The sequence below is a fragment of the Adiantum capillus-veneris genome, chromosome 18, assembly GCF_014529385.1.
Source record: "Adiantum capillus-veneris isolate H3 chromosome 18, ASM1452938v2, whole genome shotgun sequence".
In the NCBI taxonomy this organism is placed as follows: Eukaryota; Viridiplantae; Streptophyta; class Polypodiopsida; order Polypodiales; family Pteridaceae; genus Adiantum; species Adiantum capillus-veneris.
Genome location: NC_140948.1, coordinates 110,643,146 through 110,661,642, shown reverse-complemented (window position 1 = coordinate 110,661,642; position 18,497 = coordinate 110,643,146). Strand labels below are relative to the sequence as shown.

The 18,497-nt window shown below is 48.9% G+C and overlaps 1 protein-coding gene across 3 annotated transcripts in view; it reads right to left on the bottom strand.

Annotated features, from left to right (window-relative positions):
* The window catches only part of LOC147436206 (uncharacterized), a 186,007-nt gene that overhangs the window by 74,653 nt on the left and 92,857 nt on the right, over positions 1–18,497 (bottom strand). The window lies entirely within an intron of this gene.

The following is an 18,497-nucleotide window of genomic DNA, read 5'->3' as shown; positions in this document are numbered from 1 at the left end:
GGCACATCTTTTTAAAATCTCCTTGCTACATACATTGTTTGTTGCACAAGGGTGTTTGTGGCCACACACAACCCCCCCCCCCTTCCTTTCCCCTTTCTGAGGAGACAACTCCTGGAGATCACACATGCAGGCAGCTGGGCAAAGTTGTCTCTCCTTTACCTCAGTCCTTTGTATTGGACATTTGAACCGTATGAGAATAATGTAACTTTCTGGTCTCATATGTCATTTAGGCCTTTTGGAGACGTGAATAAACATTTCCTTTCATTACATTTCTTTCGTATGCTCTCCTCCCCCTTTCCTTTTTTAATCTAAAATCCCCCTCCCCCCCCCTCCTGTTCTTTCGGTTCTCCTCCTCCTCTACACTCTTACTTGATTGTCTCAAGAGAACTCTCCACATAAACTAGAAAAGAACTCCATTGATACAAGTTTTCAAATCCTATGAATAACCCTTCCAGATCTTTCCACGCGCACATGCACTCACACAGTTAGTACGCACACACTTGGGGAATTGTGAGCAATGAGCGAGATCAGCCAGAGAGAGAGAGAGAGAGAGAGAGAGAGAGAGAGAGAGTTGAAATGAAATGAAATGTTATATTAACGTCTTCAAAAGGCCAAAGTGACCTATGAGACCAGAAAGTTACAATGTGGTGGATCTGATACAAAGTCAGAGTAACAAGATGACAAAATGACAAAAATGACAAAATAAAATACTATGGAATCCTGAACTGCTAGGTGTGAACTAAGCAGCTAAACAGCTAGCTGGGGTGGCTAGCTCACAGGAGATCCAGATTGGTCCTCACTGGCAGATCTCATCAATCTCCTCCATGGTCAGTAGTCTAACCGGGCATCGTGCATGTCGAGCCAAAGTGATCCGAATCCTCTGATGCAGCCTCCGTCGATGCTGTGTAGTCCTCCGCAGTCGTGGGCGTCTCAATCTTCCCAGCTCAATCGCTCGGTCGATCAGTGTGCCTCTAGTGTGAGGCGACAAGCTCTGCTGTGGTAGTAACTCTAAAGAAGTCTGTGATCTGTCTTTGCTCGGCAGCTCTAAAGAAGTCTGTGATCTGTCTCTGAGATTGGCTAGCCTCTCCTCTCATGCGCAGCTCGAGCAAAAACAAACCCAGGCATCTCTAATCCTCATACCACATGACTCTAGAGAATGGTCCAAAGCCCTCTCTGAATAAGCAATGGAAGCGGCCTCGTATCCCGTAGTAGACAGGGCAGTGGCATGTGTAGTGCAACTCTGTCTCACGCTCGATGTCACACAGGGGGCATGTCTTGGCCTCTGCTGGTACTCCGCTGTATCTCCCAGTCTCGATCCACAGTTGGTGTGAGGATGTGCATATCTGGCCAATAGCACATCATATCCCAGGAGACAAGTGGGGTGTCCATGTATCTGGGCCTCGTCACAAAACCATCCTCAGCTGGAGGAGATGCTCTCTGTAGAAAGCCATCTTCGTGCCCAGCTCCTATGCTGGTTGTATCCATGTCCTCTTGGTGTCTAGCTGAGTCAAGTCCTCGCGAATGAGCTTGGTGATCTCGGACTGGGCAAGAGTCAGAGAGGGCGCATCCAATACAATAGCACGTGTACTGAAGCCTTGGCTCTAATGAGCCGCGAGATCATAGAGACCAGAGGCTTCTCCATGTCCCCCCATCCATCACTGCGGTCTGTCCTCCCGTGATGATACAGTGCAGGTCCCCAAATCTCAGCTCCATAAAGCAATGCAGAAGCCACCAAAGTGTCAAAGAGCCAGAGCTTCGTCCGAGGCTATTGAAACTGAACCTGGTGAACACATCCTTTCCAATCTACCCAATGCTGCATGGGCTCTGATCAATCTAGTCTCTGCTGCCCTCAATGAAAATGCTGACCCACTAAAAACCACTCCAAGGTAAGTGTAAACATCTATATACTCCACCTTCTCCTGGCCGTATGTGAATGCTGGCGCTGATCTCCTGATCCACTGTGGGGTGGTATTAAATACCATGACCTTGGTTTTACCAAGGTTGACCGACAAACCACTTTCCTGGGCAAACCTATGCAAAGCATCCAAGTGACGTTGCATCCCCTCCAGAGAGTCGGAGATCAGCACAATATCGTCAGCATATAACAATAGTGGAATCCATGTCCCTGCCAGTTGTGCACCTCTATCACCATCTCTCTCAATGTAGTCAGAAACCTCATCCACATGCATACCAAATAGAGTAGGAGAGAGCGGGCAGCCCTGCTTCACCCCAATAGTGGAGTAAACCGGTGTGGATAGACCCTCTCGGGTGCGTCCATGCCCTACTACTGACCTGTATAATGCCATGACCCCCCAAATGAGCTTTGTGGGTACTCCATCTGCTGTAATCTGCGCATCAATCTAGCTCTGGGCACTCTGTCAAATGCTTTGCAGAAATCCACAAAGCTACAATAGATCCCTCTCCCACACGATCTGCCCTTCTCAATGATGGCTCTGAGTGTCAAGATATGGTCAAGAGTAGAAAAACCCCTCCTGAAACCTGCCTACCCGGCTGCGCGTATCCCCTCCCTCTCTGCCCATCTACTCAGCTGCTGCTCAAGAATAGATGCGTACACCCGTGCCAATGTATGTCCAATCATGATAGTGCGATAATTCCCAGGCTCCATAGGGTCTCCCGACTTGAAGATAGGTACAATAGTAGATAGGCTCCAAGTATCAGGCCAGCCCTCACCCATGGCACGGTTAAACATAACTGCTAGAAGCTCTGTTAGTAAATCTTTGGCATGCGTGAAATGCTCAGCCACCAAGCCATCATGATCATATGCTCTCCCAATCCTCATCATGTCAATGGCTTTCCTCACCATCTCAGCAGTGAAACAAGCATATGTGTGTGGGCATGGATCGGGGGGGTCGGGAAGGGGGGGCTGCTCAGGAACTGTGTACACAGATGATGCAAACTGACCCCAGGCCTCTGTAGAAGTGATGGCAAGAGGGGAGGGGGGGGGTGCTCATGAAAGAGCCACCATGCCATACGTGAGTCCTGACTCAAGAATATCTGGTATAGATCCTGCTCTAGGCGAGCCAAAAATGCCCTCTTTTGCACTAGGCGTCGGAAGTCAATCTATGACTGTCTGTGAGTGATGGCCCCGAAAAGCACCTCCCTCTAGAGTCTAGCCTAGTGTCCCGGCATTCCTCATCATACCAACTGTTCTGGGCATGCTCCCCGAACGGCGTCTCTACTCAGGCTGGATATATGGGTATGCCTCTGCTGCTACATCATGTAGTGTATGTGTCAGTATAGTAGTAAGCTCCTCCAGAGGCCGCCCTGGTTCCTCTATGCACAGGCGTCTGTAGATCCCATCTATGTATACAGAGTCCGTCTCCCGCGTGAAGGTGTAGCGAGTAGGGGCTGCTGCCCGTAGCCTGTGTGCTACACTAAACTGAAAAGAGATGGTCAACGACACAAGAGCATGGTCCACTGCCACACCAACAAGTTTGGGTCCAACCGTGAGATCCTGGATACTAGAGATGAGGCTCAGCTGTGCCATGACATTATTCACTGTGCTGGCTCCATGTCTGTGTGGAAAGCATGTAAAACCCCTTGCAGCAGGAAATCTCTGTAGGCCATTCAAGATGGCCAATCCATGTGCAGTCCCCATGTCTATCAAGTGTCGTCCATACTCAGTGTGTTCTCCATCCTCTGATAGTCTGGATAGGCCCGTCTCTGCAACATCCAACTCTCTCAGCATCTCCTCTGAAGTATCATAAAATACTGCCTGATGATGGGCAGTCCTAGCATTGAAATCCCCTAGAATGATGATGTCACCATCTCTAGAGAACTCCCATATGTCATCATCCAAAATAGAGAAGGGGGACTATCCTCTGGGTGGTGCATAAACTGACGTACTCGGGGGAAAGTAGCAAATAGCAATGTAAAGACATACGTCTGTCTCTGCTCTCAATCTCACCCACATGCACCTAGCTTGCTCATCCCAGCGGGCTATATGTATCAATGGCTGCAACTCCTCCCTGAATAACACTGCCACTCCTCCTGAGCCCCGCCCTCTGTGCTCTGATCGTGTCTCCTATCTAAAGGCTGTCTCCCATCTATATCCACTAATGTGAGGCATAGATTGCACCGGGGCCTGATGTGTCTCAGAGTAGAAGACGATGTCTCTTCCCATTAAACTATCCTCAAAAGCACCCACATCAAGGCGCATAGATCCATTACAATTCCAGGTGGCAACTTTGAGTGTGGTCCCATAGGTCTCGCACCGTCATGTGGAGCGCCGCTCAACAATCACCACCCGGCCATCTCTGTAGAAGGCCGTCTTCCCTTCTCGCTTGCCGCTTGAATCTCTGGCATTACCTCTCTCATATGCGCAAGCTGTGTGAGTAAGGTCATCTCCAAGGAATATGCCCGTTTTCTTTAGTGTAGGGCGCTTCTTCAAGAAGTCCTTTGCCTCCATGGATGGGAAACGGATGATTAAAGCTCTCCCTTTTGAAGTCTCCCCATTGCCTTGTGTCTTCTTCCCTACCCTCCATGCCTTTGTATGAGTAGCCTCACTACCCATCATGCGGAGAAGTTCTTCGACTTCCCCTTCCAGATCATCTCGGTCTTTTAGACCGGTTACTCTTATATGCAAGGCTCTAGTTTTCTTGCGCTGCTCTTCTTCTAGAGTCATGTTGATGATTGTAGGAGTCGGGACAGATGTGGTTTCTTTCCCTTTCCCTTTCTTAGCAACTTCTATCCATTTCTCGGCCTCATCCGCCTTCTTCTGCATCTTCGTGATTACATCCATCCACAAAGACGTCTTTACCACCTTCTGTTTCTCCTCCTCTGTGATCATCCGTACCTACTCCTTGATGACCTTGATCTCCTCTATCACCAAGGGCTGGAATTCCCCTTCTTCCAGTCCACTTCTTACTCTATCTGCAAGCTCTCGCTTGAGGGTTGTGACCTCTTCTCTAAGTGCTTGTGAATCCGCCTTAAGTGCTTGTAGTGCTTCGTGCAAGTCCTCCTTCTCCTTCTTCCACTACGCACCTTCGTTCAGGAACATTTGAAGAAGGTTGGCCTTCTCTTTCCAGCATCCCTCCGTCTCTGCTTTCCATTCTTTCATCTCCCTTTCCATTTGTGTTATCCGCTTGTTTGTAAGCACAAAGGTTGCCTTCGTATGGGGCTTACATACTGGCGAAACGATCATGGCCTCCACTGGCGAAGCGCTCATGGCCTCCATTGGCGATGCGGGCATAGCTCGACGCTTTGGCTCGGCTAAGTCCAGGCAGAGAAGTAATAACCACAACCCGAATGCGGGTATATGCACTACAGTCTACCACAACCCACTGCGGGACACTCAGTCTGCTCTGCCAAATATCCACACACACACACACACACACACACACAGAGAGAGAGAGAGAGAGAGAGAGAGAGAGAGAGAGAGAGAGAGAGTTGAAATGAAATGAAATGTTATATTAACGTCTTCATAAGGCCAAAGTGACCTATGAGACCAAAAAGTTACAATGTGGTGGATCTGATACAAAGTCAGAGTAACAAAATGACAAAACAAATATACTATGGAATCCCGGACTGCTAGGTGTAAACGGGGCAGAGCAGCTAGCAGGGGTAGCTAATCACAAGAGATCTAGCATCGGTCGCTGGCGGATCTCATCAATCTCCTCCATGGTCAGTAGTCTGACCGGGCGTCGTGCATGTCAGGCCAAAGTGATCCGAATCCTCTGACGCAGCCTCCGTCAGTGCTGTGTAGTCCTCCGTACTCGTGGGCGTCTGGATCTCCCCAGCTCGGTCGCCCGGTCGATCAGTGTGCCTCTGGTGTGAGGCGACGAGCTCTGCTGTGGTAGTAGCTCCTCCGGGTGTCCAGTGTCTGCTCTAAAGAAGTCTGTGATGTGTCTCTGAGACAGGCTAACCTCTCCTCTCATCAGGCTCTCTCTGTGTCGGCGCAGCTCGAGTAGAAACATACCCAAGCATCTCTGATCCTCGTATTCCATGACCGGGCGTCGTGCATGTCAGGCCAAAGTAATCCGAATCCTCTGACGTAGCCTCCGTCAGTGCTGTGTAGTCCTCCGTAGTCGTGGGCGTCTGGATCTCCCCAGCTCGGTCGCCCGGTCGATCAGTGTGCCTCTGGTGTGAGGCGACGAGCTCTGCTGTGGTAGTAGCTCCTCCGGGTGTCCAGTGTCTGCTCTAAAGAAGTCTGTGATGTGTCTCTGAGACTGGCTAACCTCTCCTCTCATCAGGCTCTCTCTGTGTCGGCGCAGCTCAAGTAGAAACATACCCAAGCATCTCTGATCCTCGTATTGCATGACTCTGGAGAGTGGTCCAAAGCCCTCTCTAAACAAGCAGTGGAAGCGGCCTCGTATCTCGTAGTAGACGGAGCAGTGGCATGTGTAGTGCAACTCTGTCTCTGGCTCCATGCCACACAGGGGGCATGTCCTAGCCTCTGCTGGTACTCCACTGTATCTCCCAATCTCGATCCGCAGCTGGTGTGAAGATGTGCGTATCTGGCCAATAGCACATCGTATCCCATGAGACAAGTGAGTGTCCATGTATCTGGGCCTTGTCACAAAACCGTCCTCTGTAAGCTGAAGAAGATGCTCTCTGTAGAAAGCCATCTTCGTGCCCAGCTCCTGTGCTGGCTATATCCATGTCCTCCTGATGTCTAGCTGAGCAAGGTCCTGTCGGATGAGCCTGGTGATGTCGGACTGTGTAAGAGTCAGAGAAGGTGCCTCTAAAGAGTACTGGAAGGGGGGCAATCTGTCTATGCTGAAACCCATGCGCCTGAAACCATGATGTCATTTCACCATACCAGCATGTTGTATCTCCCTGTATGGCTAACTGTCGAGAGGACTCAAGTGCAAGGCGGGCATATCTGTCTCTGGGAAGTTCCCACATGCGGTGTATGAAGGAGACAGATCTGGTAAGCGCCTCGACTACTAGTGGGGGAGCAGCTAGCTCTGCTCGGATAATGGCACATGGTACTGAAGCCTTGGCTCTAATGAGCCGCGAGATCATAGAGACCAGAGGCTTCTCCATGTCCCCCACCCATCAGTGTGACCTGTCCTCCCGTGATGATCCAATGAAGGTCCCCATATCTCAGCTCCATAGAGCAATGCAGATGCCACTAAAGTGTCAAATAGCCAGAGCTTCGTCCGAGGCTCCTAAAACTGAACCTGTGAACACATCCTCTCCAATCTGCCCAATGCTGCATGGGCTCTGTCTGGTCAGTCTAGTCTCTGCTGCTCTCCTCAGTGAAAATGTTGGTCCACTAAAAACCACTCCAAGGTAAGTGTAAGCATCTGTATACTCCACCGTCTCCAGGCCGTATGTGAATGCGGGCGCTGACCTCCTGATCCACTGTGGGGTGGTATTAAATACCATGACCTTGGTTTTACCAAGATTGACAGACAAACCACTTTCGTGGGCAAATCTATGCAGAGCATCCAAGTGACGTTCCATCCCCTCTGGAGAGTCTGAGATCAACACAATATCATTAGCATAGAGCAATAGTGGAATCCATGTCCCTGCCAGTTGTGCACCTCTATCACCATCTCTCTCAATGTAGTCAGCAACCTCATCCACATACATACCAAATAGAGTAGGAGAGAGCGGGCAGCCCTACTTCACACCAATAGTGGAGTGAACCAGTGCGGACAAACCCTCTAAGGTGCGTACATGCCCCACTACTGACCTGTACAAAGCCATGATCCCCCAAATGAGCTCTGTGGGTACTCCCATCTCCTGTAATCTGCGCATCAATTTAGCTCTGGGTACTGTGTCAAATGCTTTGCAGAAGTCCACAAAGCTACAATAGATCCATCTCCCATGTGATCTGCCCTCCTCAATGATGGCTTTAAGTGTCAAGATATGGTCAAGAGTAAAAAGCCTCTCCTGAAACCTACCTGCCCAGTTGCACGTATCCCTTCCCTCTCTGCCCATCTACTCAGCCGCTGCTCAAGAATGGATGCATACAACCGTGCCAATGTGTGTCCAATCATGATAGTGCGATAATTCCCAGGCTCCATAGGGTCTCCTGACTTGAAGATGGGTACAATCGTAGAAAGGCTCCAAGTATCAGGTAAACCCTCACACATGGCACGGTTAAACATAACTGCTAGAAGCTCTGCTAGTAGATCTCTGGCATGCATGAAATGCTCAGCCACTAAGCCATCATGATCATATGCTCTCCCAATCCTCATCCTGTCAATGCCCTTCCTCACCATCTCAGCGGTAAAAAAAGCACATGTGCGTGGGCATGGATAAAGGGGGTCGGGGAGGGGCGGATGTCTAGAAACTGTGTACACAGATGATGCGTACTGGGCCCAAGTCTTTGTAGTGGTAATGGCAAGAGGGGGGGGGGGGGGGGGGGGGGGGGGGGGGGGGGGGGGGGGGCTGCTCATGAAAGAGCTGCCACGCCTCACGCGAGTCCTGACTCAAGAATAGCTGGTAAAGATCCTGCTCTAGTCGAGCCAAAAATGCCCTTTTCTTCTGCCGACTAGGCGTCGGAAGTCAATCTGTGACTGCTTGTGAGTGATGTCTCGCAAAAGCACCTCCCTTTGAAGTCTAGCTCTAGTCTCGCGGCATTCCGCATCATACCAGCTGTTCTGGGGCATGCTCCCAAAACGGCGTCTCTGCTCAGGCTGAGTGTGTGGGTATGCCTCTGCTGTTGCATCATGTAATGTCTGTGTTAGTATAGTAGTAAGCTCCTCCAGAGGTCATCCTGGCTCCTCAGTGCACAAGCGTCTGTATATCCCATCTATGTATACAGAGTCCGTCTCCAGCGTGAAGATGTAGCAAGTAGGGGCAGCTGCCCGTGGCCTGTGTGCTGCACTGAACTGGAAAGAGATGGTCAACGACACAAGAGCATGATCCACTGCCATACCAACAGGTCTGGGCCCAACAGTGAGATCCTGGATACTAGAGATGAGGCTCGGTTGTGCCATGACATAATCCACTATGCTGGCTCCATGTCTGTGTGGAAAGCATTTGAAACCTCCCGCAGCGGGAAATCTCTGTAGGCCATTAAAGATGGCCAATCCATGTAAAGTCCCCATGTCTATCAAGTGCCGTCCATACTCAGTATATTCCCCATCCTACGATAGTCTAGATAGGCCTGTCTCCACAACATCCAACTCTCTCAGCATCTCCTCTGAGGTATCATAAAACACTGTCTGATGATGGGCAGTCCTCGCATTGAAGTCCCCTAGAATGATAATGTCACTAGCTCTAGAGAACTCCCATATGTCATCATCCAAGATAGAAAAGGGGGACTGTCCTTTAGGTGGTGCATATACTGACGTACTCGGGGGAAAGTAGCAAATAGCAATGTAAAGATATCTGCCTGTCTCTGCTCTCAATCTCACCCACATGTACCTAGCTTGCTCATCCCTGCGAGCTATATGTATCAATGGCTGCAACTCCTCCCTGAATAACACTGCCACTCCTCCCGAACCCCGCCCTCTGTGCTCTGATCGTGTCTCCTATCTACAGGCTGTCTCCCATCTGTATCCACTAATGTGAGGCATAGACTGCCCAGGGGCCTGATGTGTCTCAGAGTAGAAGATGATGTCTCTCCCAGAAAAACTCTCCTCAAAAGCACCTACATCAAGACGCATAGATCCATTACAATTCCAGGTAGCAACTTTGAGTGTAGTCCCATAGGCCTCTCACCGTCATGTGGAGCGTCGCTCCAATATCACCACTCTTCCATCTCGGTAAAAGGCAATCTTGCCTTTTTCCCTTGCCGCTCTAATCTCTGGCATTACCTCCTGCATATGAGCGATCTGTGAGAGGGTAAGGTCATCCCCGAGAAAGATACCTGTTTTCTTAAAAGTTGGTCTTTTCTTCAAAAAGTCTTTCTTTGCTTCCATGGAGGTAAAACAAAGGATGAGTGCCCTTTCTTTCGAGGTTTCCCAATTGCTCCCATTTTCTTGTTGTTGCCCACTCTCCAAGCTCTTGAGTGCATCGGCTCATGAACCCCCATCAAAGCCATGAGTTCTTTTACCTCTTCGTCTACATTATCTTTGTCTTTAAGACCGCAAATTCTCACATGTAGAGAGCGCACACGTCGTCTTTGCTCCTCTTCTACGGTCAAGTTGATAATGGTGGGTGTCGACGTTGTTTCCTTGCTTTTCCCTTTCTTGACCACCTCAATCCATTTCTGGGCTTCATCTGCCTTCTGCTGAGAGAGAGAGAGAGAGAGAGAGAGAGAGAGAGAGAGAGAGAGAGAGAGAGAATGAAATGAAATGAAATTTAATATTAACGTCTTCAAAAGGCCAAAATGACCTATGAGACCAAAAGGTTACATGTGGTGAATCTAATACCAAGTCTTGGTACAAAAAGTACAAAGAACTGAGAAGAAAATAGCGGGTAGGGGTGGGGTAAAAGCTGATACAATGGGGGATAGAAAAAGGGGGGGAGGGGGGATTGGGCTGATACAATGGAGCTTTCTGACATTAAAGACATCAGTATCCAAAAGGCTGTAGAGGTTCAATGTCCTCCACGGTAAGCACTCTGTCGTGACGGCTCCTATGTCGCGCCAGTATGGTATGGATCCTCGGTCGCAATTTGCGTCGATGTCGACAGGGCTTCCTCATCCGTGGGCGACGGCAAGCACTCTGTCGTGACGGCTAGTATGTCGCGCCAATATGGTATGGATCCTCGGTCGCAATTTGCGTCGATGTCGACAGGGCTTCCTCATCCGTGGGCGACGGTAAGCACTCTGTCGTGACGGCTCCTATGTCGCGCCAGTATGGTATGGATCCTCGGTCGCAATTTGCGTCGATGTCGACAGGGCTTCCTCATCCGTGGGCGACGGGATTGCCCCAACTCTATCGCCCGATCAAGCAGTATGCCTCTGGTGCTGCTATGTTGTAGGGGCTGCTGGAACTTCTCTGTCTACGACTGAAAGAAATCTGTAATCTGCCGTTGTCGCTGGTTCTCTCTCATTGTGCCCCTCTTCAAGAGGTCCTCTCTATGTCTGTGAATCTCCAGTAAGTATAATCCGAGGCAAATCTGATCCTAGTATCTCATGACTCTAGAAAGTGGTCCAAAACCCTCTCTGAATGGACAGTGAAAGCGGCCTCGTATCTCATAGTATATTGGGCAGTGACATATGTAATGTAGCTCTGTCTCGGGCTCTATCTGGCATACCTGACAAATCCTGGACTCAGCAGGTACTCCTCGAAATCTGTCTATCTCGATCTCTGGCTGATGTGAGGATGTGCGTATCAAACTGATAGCACATCGTATCCCATGGGATAGATGAGTATCCATGTATCCTGGTCTGGTCACAAAACCATCCTCTGTAAGCTGGAGAAGAAGATCTCTATAGAGAGTTGTCACAAACTGCTGACGTGTCAAGTCCCTGAAGAACGGAGCTACCAGCCGAGGGCCTAAACCCTAAGAAGAACAAGTAACAGAAGAAGAAGAAGGCCTTCCAGCTTATGGTACCCCGTCCGATGGGGCCCCAGTGACATAAAGGCATTAAAATACAAAAAGCCCACACACACGCGCGTGCGGAGGAATGACCTGGCAGCCGTACCGATTCCCGAAATTCATGCTGACAGACTGTACGGATCTCCGCAATTTGCGTTGGCATGCTGAAGTGGCAAACTGTAAGGATTTTCGTATTTTGTGCTGACTGCTGACGTGGCAGCTGTACGGATTTCCGTGATTTACACTGGCAGCTTTTGGGCATCGCTTTTGAACCAGATGCTTTTGAGTTATAAGGCTTTTCATGTAAATTGCTTTTGGGCCTAGGGTCTTTAAATATGAGGCCATGTGCTCATTCTCTGGCATGCTTTTGGACGAAGGTGCAGAAGACGGAGTACGGGCTTGTACTTTGATGATGCAATATAAAGAAATACCGAAAGCGGCCCCAAGGTTTGGGGCCAATACTCTCTGGGGTGGAATTCCGCCACTCCGTGTCACGTGTCATCTCTCTTTCAGTTCAGTTGTTATTGAAGTGCTAAAATTTTGTTCAATCTGTTCTTTTCTTTTGGCACGTGGTGCCCGTCTTGTGACAAAAGCCATCTTTGTACCCAACTCATGTGTTGGCTGTATCCATGTCCTCTTCGTATCCAGCTGAATCAAGTCTTGTCTGATGAACCTGGTAATCTCTGCCCTAGTGAGGGAGATGGAGGGTGTATCCAGAGAGTACTGAAATGGGGGTAGCCGCTCCATACTAAAGCCGTGTAAGAAACCAAGATGCCATCTCTACATACCAACATGATATATCTCCCTCCTACAATGCCAGTTGTCGCGAAGACTCTAGTGCTAATCGAGCATATCCATCTCTACGGAGAGCCCAGGTGCTATGCATAAATGAAATCGATCGAGTGAGTGCCTCCACTACCAATGGGAGAGCAACAAGCTCCGCCCTAACAATGTCATGTGGTACTGAGGCCTTGGCCCTAATCATCCGAGAAATTATAGACACCAAGGGCCTCTCCATACATCTCCATCCATCAGTAATGCTAGTTCTGCTATGATGATCGACTGAGAGGCCCCATATCTCCATTCCGTATAGCATGGCCGAAGTGACCAAAGTGTCAAAGAGCCAAAGCTTTGTCCGAGGTTCCTGGAATTGAGCCTACGAGCATATCCTCTCAAGTCTCCCCGATGCTGCATAGGCTATGGTCAATCTCGTATCTGCTGCACGCCTAAAGGAAAATATTGGACCACTAAAAATCGCCCCAAGATAAGTATATGCATCTACATACTCCACAATCACTCGACCATATGTAAAGGTGGGGGCGGACCTCCTTACCCACTGCGTCGTAGTGTTAAACACCATTACCTTGGTCTTACCAAGGTTCATAGACAATCGACTATCCTGTGCAAATACATGCAATGCATCCAAATGACGTTGGATCCCCTCTGGAGAATCTCAGATCAATACAATATCATCAGCATATAATAGCAAAGGGATCCACGTCCCTGCCAGTTGGACACCTCTATCACCGTCTGTCTGTGCATAATCTGAAAACTCATCTACATATGTCCCAAAGAGAGTCGGAGATAGGGGACAACCCTGCTTCACCCCAATTGTGGAGTGAACCATGTTGGACATGCCCACAGTAGTGCGTACCTGCCTTGCAACTGTCCAGTACAAAGCTAAAATCCCCCAAATCAACTATGTGAGCACCCCAATGTCCTGCAATTCACGTATGAGTTTGGTTTGTGGCAGTGTATCAAAGGCTTTGCGGAAATCCACAAAGCTACAATAAATCCTCCTGCCATGGTGTCTACCCTCCTCAATAATGGCTCTGAGCGTCATCTGATCAAGAGTGGAGAAACCTCTCTTGAACCCTGCCTGTCCTGTTGCCCATATGCCCTCTCTCTCTACCCATATACTCAACTCATGCTCAAGAATTGATGCATATAGCCTAGCCAGAGTGTGACCAACCATGATGGTGCGGTAATTCTCAGGAAGCATAGAATCTCCCGACTTGAAGATAGGCACAATCCCTCATACATGGCTCTATTAAACATCATAGCAAGAGGCTTTGCAAGCATATCTTTGGCATGAAAGCAGTGCTCTGCTACCAGACCATCATGATCCTATGCTCTTCCTGTCTTCATCCTATCAATGGCTTTCCTTACCCTCTCAGCAGTAAAGAAAGTACATGTCTCTGGGCATGCCTTTAGAGGGTCGCGCAAAGGTGGCTGCCCCCATGCTGTATAGAGAGATGCAGCATATTCCCCCCATGTCTCTGTGGAAGTGATGACTAGCGGTGGAGAGTGCTCATGGAAAAGCCGCCATGCCTCACTAGAGTCCTGACTCATAAACAGCTGATACAGATCACGCTCTAACTGAGATAGGTAAGCCCTCTTCTTTCGTCGCACTAGGCGGCGAAAGATAATCCGTGACTATCTATGTGTAGTAGTACCCATGAGCACCTCTCTCTGTAATCTGATCCTCGTCTCTCTACACTCCTCATCATACCAACTGTTCTGAGGCATGCTTCCAGATCGTCTGCGTGTAGGCTGGCTGTGGGGATATGCCTCTGATGCTGTATCATGGGGCGTCTTTGTCAGAATCTAGGTGAGCTCATCTAGTGGCCGTCTTGGCTCCCAAGTGCACAGCTACCAGTATCTCTCATCAATGTACACTAGATCCGTCACTCTTGTGAAAGTATACCGAGTATGTGTGCAAACCTCTCTCAATGGAGCTGTGCTGAACTGGAACGAGTGAAAGACAAGATAGCATGATCGATTGCTACCCCAACCGGCCTAGTTTCCACCATGAAATCCTGAAAGGAGGAGATAAGTCCTGGCAGAGCCATAACATAATCCACTATAGCAGGCTACAGTGTCACTTTCACAGGACACAGTTACAGTTAGTACAGTTGGTCTGGTCTGTTCACACTGGACGGACACTCTGGGCAGTGACACGTGGCAGGGATACGGATGGTGGCCTAGTGGAAATGTGGCTAGGTCACACTTAGCTTGCTGACATTTATGAGCCGTTGGTGGCTCTTTATGATTGTATCTATGAGTAGTAGCCGTTGGGTCATTATCATTATCTTTCATGGATGGTCTGGTCGTCGTCTTGGTAGCGAGTCTTACACAGAGCACCTCGGCACTCACCCGGCACATCTGAGCCTCGACACCCCCATTTGTACCTGTGAGTCAGGCTGGGCTGGAGCTGAGTGTGCTGCCACGCCACAGTCTGTACATGGTTCTTTGAGATAGTCGAGTCCACATGTTCTGGTCCACTGTTGTGTCTCTGTTGTTCTGTTGTTATCCATTGTTTCTGTGTTTCATTCTGTTTGAGTGAGTTTCCATTTGTTTGAGTGAGATTGCCACGCACATTGCACTGAGGGGCACCCACACTATAGAGAGCGCGACACATTATCCGCGCTACATCCACTGTACTAGTGCCATGCCAATGTGGAAAGCATGTAAAACCACCTAGTGCAGAGAATCTTTGTAGGCCATTCAAAATGGCCAATCCATGTGCAATCCCTATATCAATCATCTGCCATACTCAGTGTTCTCCTCATCCTGTGACAATCTAGACAGACCCATTTCTATAATATCAAGCTCCTGCATCAACTCCTCTGAGGTATCATAGAATATTGTCTAGTGATGGGCAGTCCTAGCATTGAAATCCCCCAAGATAATAATCTCGCCTTCCCTAGAAAACTCCCATATATCATCATCCAAAATAGAGAAGGGGAGCCATCCTCTAGGTGATGCATATACTGACGTACTAGGAGGGAAATAGCAAATAGCGATGTAGAGGTATTTGCCTGTCTCGCTGCCTTCAAACTCAACCACATATACCTAGCATGCTCATCCCTCCAAGCTATATGTATCAGAGGTTGTAACTCCTCCCTGAATAAGACTGCCACTCCTCCTGAACCTCGTCCTCTGTGCTCTGATCGAGTCTCCAGTCTGCAAGCTGTCTCCCATCTGTATCCGCTTACATGTGGCATGGACTGCCCCGAGGCCTGATGCGTCTCAGAGTAGAAAATGATATCCCTCCCTGTGAAACTATCCTCAAAGGCCCCTACATCAAGGCACAAAGATCCATTACAATTCCATCTAGCAACTTTGAGTTTGGTCCCACAGGTCTCGCGCTGTCATGCGGGGCGCTTCTCCAGAATAACCACTCGTCCATCCCTGTAGAAGGCCACTTTCCCCTTTTCTCGAGTTGTTATTATCTCGGGCATAACTTCTTTCATATGAGCGAGTTGTGAGAGTGTGAGGTCATCACCAAGGAATATGCCCGTTTTTTTTAGAGTAGGACGCTCCTTCAAGAAGTCCTTCTTTGCCTCCATGGATGGGAAACGCAAGATTGGAGCTCTCTCCTTTGAAGTCTCCCCATTTCCTTGTGACTTCTTCCCTACCCTCCATGCCTTTGTATGAGTAGCCTCACTCAGGAGAAGTTCTTTGACTTCCCCTTCCACATCATCTCGGTCTTCTAGACCGGTTACTCGTACATGCAAAGCTCTAGTTTTCCTTCGCTGCTCTTCTTCTAAAGTCATGTTGATGATTGTAGAAGTGGGGATAGATGTGGTTTCTTTCTCTTTCCCTTTCTTGGCGACTTCTATCCATTTTTGGGCCTCATTCGCCTTCTTCTATGTCTTCGTGATCACATCCACCCACAAAGACGTCCTTGCCACATTCTGTTCTCTTCCTCTTTGATCATTCATACCTGTTTCTGGATGACCTTGATTTCCTCTATCACCGAGGGCTGAGACCTCTTCTTTGAGTGCTTGTGAATCCGCCTTAAGTGCTTGTATCTCTGCGTGCAAGTCCTCTTTCTCCTTCCATTGCGCACCTTCGTTGAGGAACATTTGAAGAAGGTTGGCCTTCTCCTTCCACCATCCTTCCATCTCTACTTTCCATTCCTTCATTTCCCTTTCCACTTGTGATATCCGCTTGTATGCATGAAGGTTGCCTTCCTACGGGACTTGCAGACCGGTGAAGCGCTCATTTTAACGTCTATGTGAGGCTGAAGTCGGCCTATGAGACAAACCAAGGATACATGTTGGATATGTCTTCCATCTATCGGAAAAGACAACAATCCAAACTGATACAAACTAAAGAGAAAACCTTGGTGTATGAAACCGGCCTGTACAATCCAAAAAGGGCGGTAGACTTTACTTCAAACCTTGATTTAGCTTTCACCGATTATTAGTCGTCTATTTTACCTATACTTTCAAGACACAACAAAGGGGAGAGGGATGCAGGCTGCTAGATTGCACCTGTATGAGTAGACGGACACCAGATTGGCCCCTAACTTAGGCGCCCCTTTCGGTATTTCTTTATTGTTCAAAAGAGGGAATAAACGCTGTGGTTCCCTACAAGCTGCCCCGCAAAAACTCGGCTGAATTTCCACCGTTCCAGCCCGATTTCGGCAGCATAACTGTACTAGAACCCTTCACAGTCAGTATTCCCACGCATTGGCCGACTTTCCCGACGCATACGTGCACTTTGCAAAACCTGGCGAGAATCTGCAGCACGCTGAATTCTCTGTTTTCAGCCCTGAAAATGCGCCAGATCACCTGTACAGCGGTCCCCTTGCGTCCCCGAACCTCCTGGGGGTATTAGGGTCCGTTTAGGGCCAAAACCCTAAACCTGCAAAAATACACAGCAGGCTGTAATTCACTGTTTGGGGCTCCGTTTCGCGTGCCGGTCGCATCCGTAGCAAGTCCTCGAGCTCCCGCACCTGTAGGGCTACTTGCCCTTTGAATCGGACGAGATTTCTGGCGTGAAACCTCTCCGAATTCACCTGTACCTACGGGGGGATTAGCCGCTAGCTAATCCAGTACCTGTGCAAGAGGCTCTTGCCTCGGCAATCGCGCATGAACCCACACAACTGTACATTGGTCAAATGAAGAGCCCACTAGAGGGGCATAACATACTGCCAAAGGGGAGAGAGAGGGCAGTGCGTAGCGTGCAGGGCATCACTCCTGGCACCGCACTGTGCATAAGAGGGAAAGCAAGCACTCCATAGCTCTTAACCTGTGACAAAACTGAAAATGAGCCTCTCCCAGCTTAAAATTCAGCGCCACTTCTTGTTGCATGAGGCAAGTGCACCAGAAGGTGCCACTTGGCACATTTATAAGCATTTTCCCGTTTCGGGGTTGCCGCCTAAAAATATCCCAACCGGTTGCCCAGTTGACTTCACGGCAGAGTAAGAAAATGTTCCCCTTGTCATTCCGGAGGTAATGACGTCAACACATTTTCAGGTCCCAAAATAGCAGTTCCCTAAATTTTAGGAGATGCTGCCATTGTATCTTTCTAGGTCATCCGACCCTCTTTGTACATTGTGGCCACATCCAGAACTGAAATGTAGCCTCTGTAGCAAAGGATTCCACTTTGGCTAGTCAATGACCCCACTTGGCTAACCATAGTCCTTGTCCAACCTTAGTGCTCTCTTGCCCTCAGGCCTGGACTCCCTCTGGACAGTTCCACACTAGCTATGCAATGCAGGGCAGTTAGATTTCCCGAGGGGTGTTTCCAAAAAGTGAAAGTAAATAGATAATAAGAAAGAAATCAACAAAAAGGATAGATAGTAGTCACACGCTGGTGACATACCCCCCTCTTGAAATCTCAAACGTCCTCGTTTGCATCTATGTCGTACATGCTCACTGTCAACACTGATGTATTCAACACCTGTCGATACATATACGACACATACATGCTCATTGTCAACCCTGGTGTATTCAACACCTCGTCGACTCATGTATTGCCTGCGTGTGAACCCTGTCCCAATGACATAGTGGTAGCTTCGCACTCTGCCATTGCTTTGAGTCACTAACTTTCCAATGACAAAATGGTAGCTGTACATTTTGCCACTGTCTTATAGTACACGTTGGATCCCGTAACACTTTCGAGCATACCCAAACCGACAGTTTAAGAATGCAGTTACACATGTACTCTTGAATAGAAGCAATCATTGTATCCTTGACAACTGACAAGAAATACTCACTTCTATAGCACTAACCAAACTTTTGGACATTCCATAAGAGAAATGGCCAAACTGACAATTTGTACAGCTCTAACGT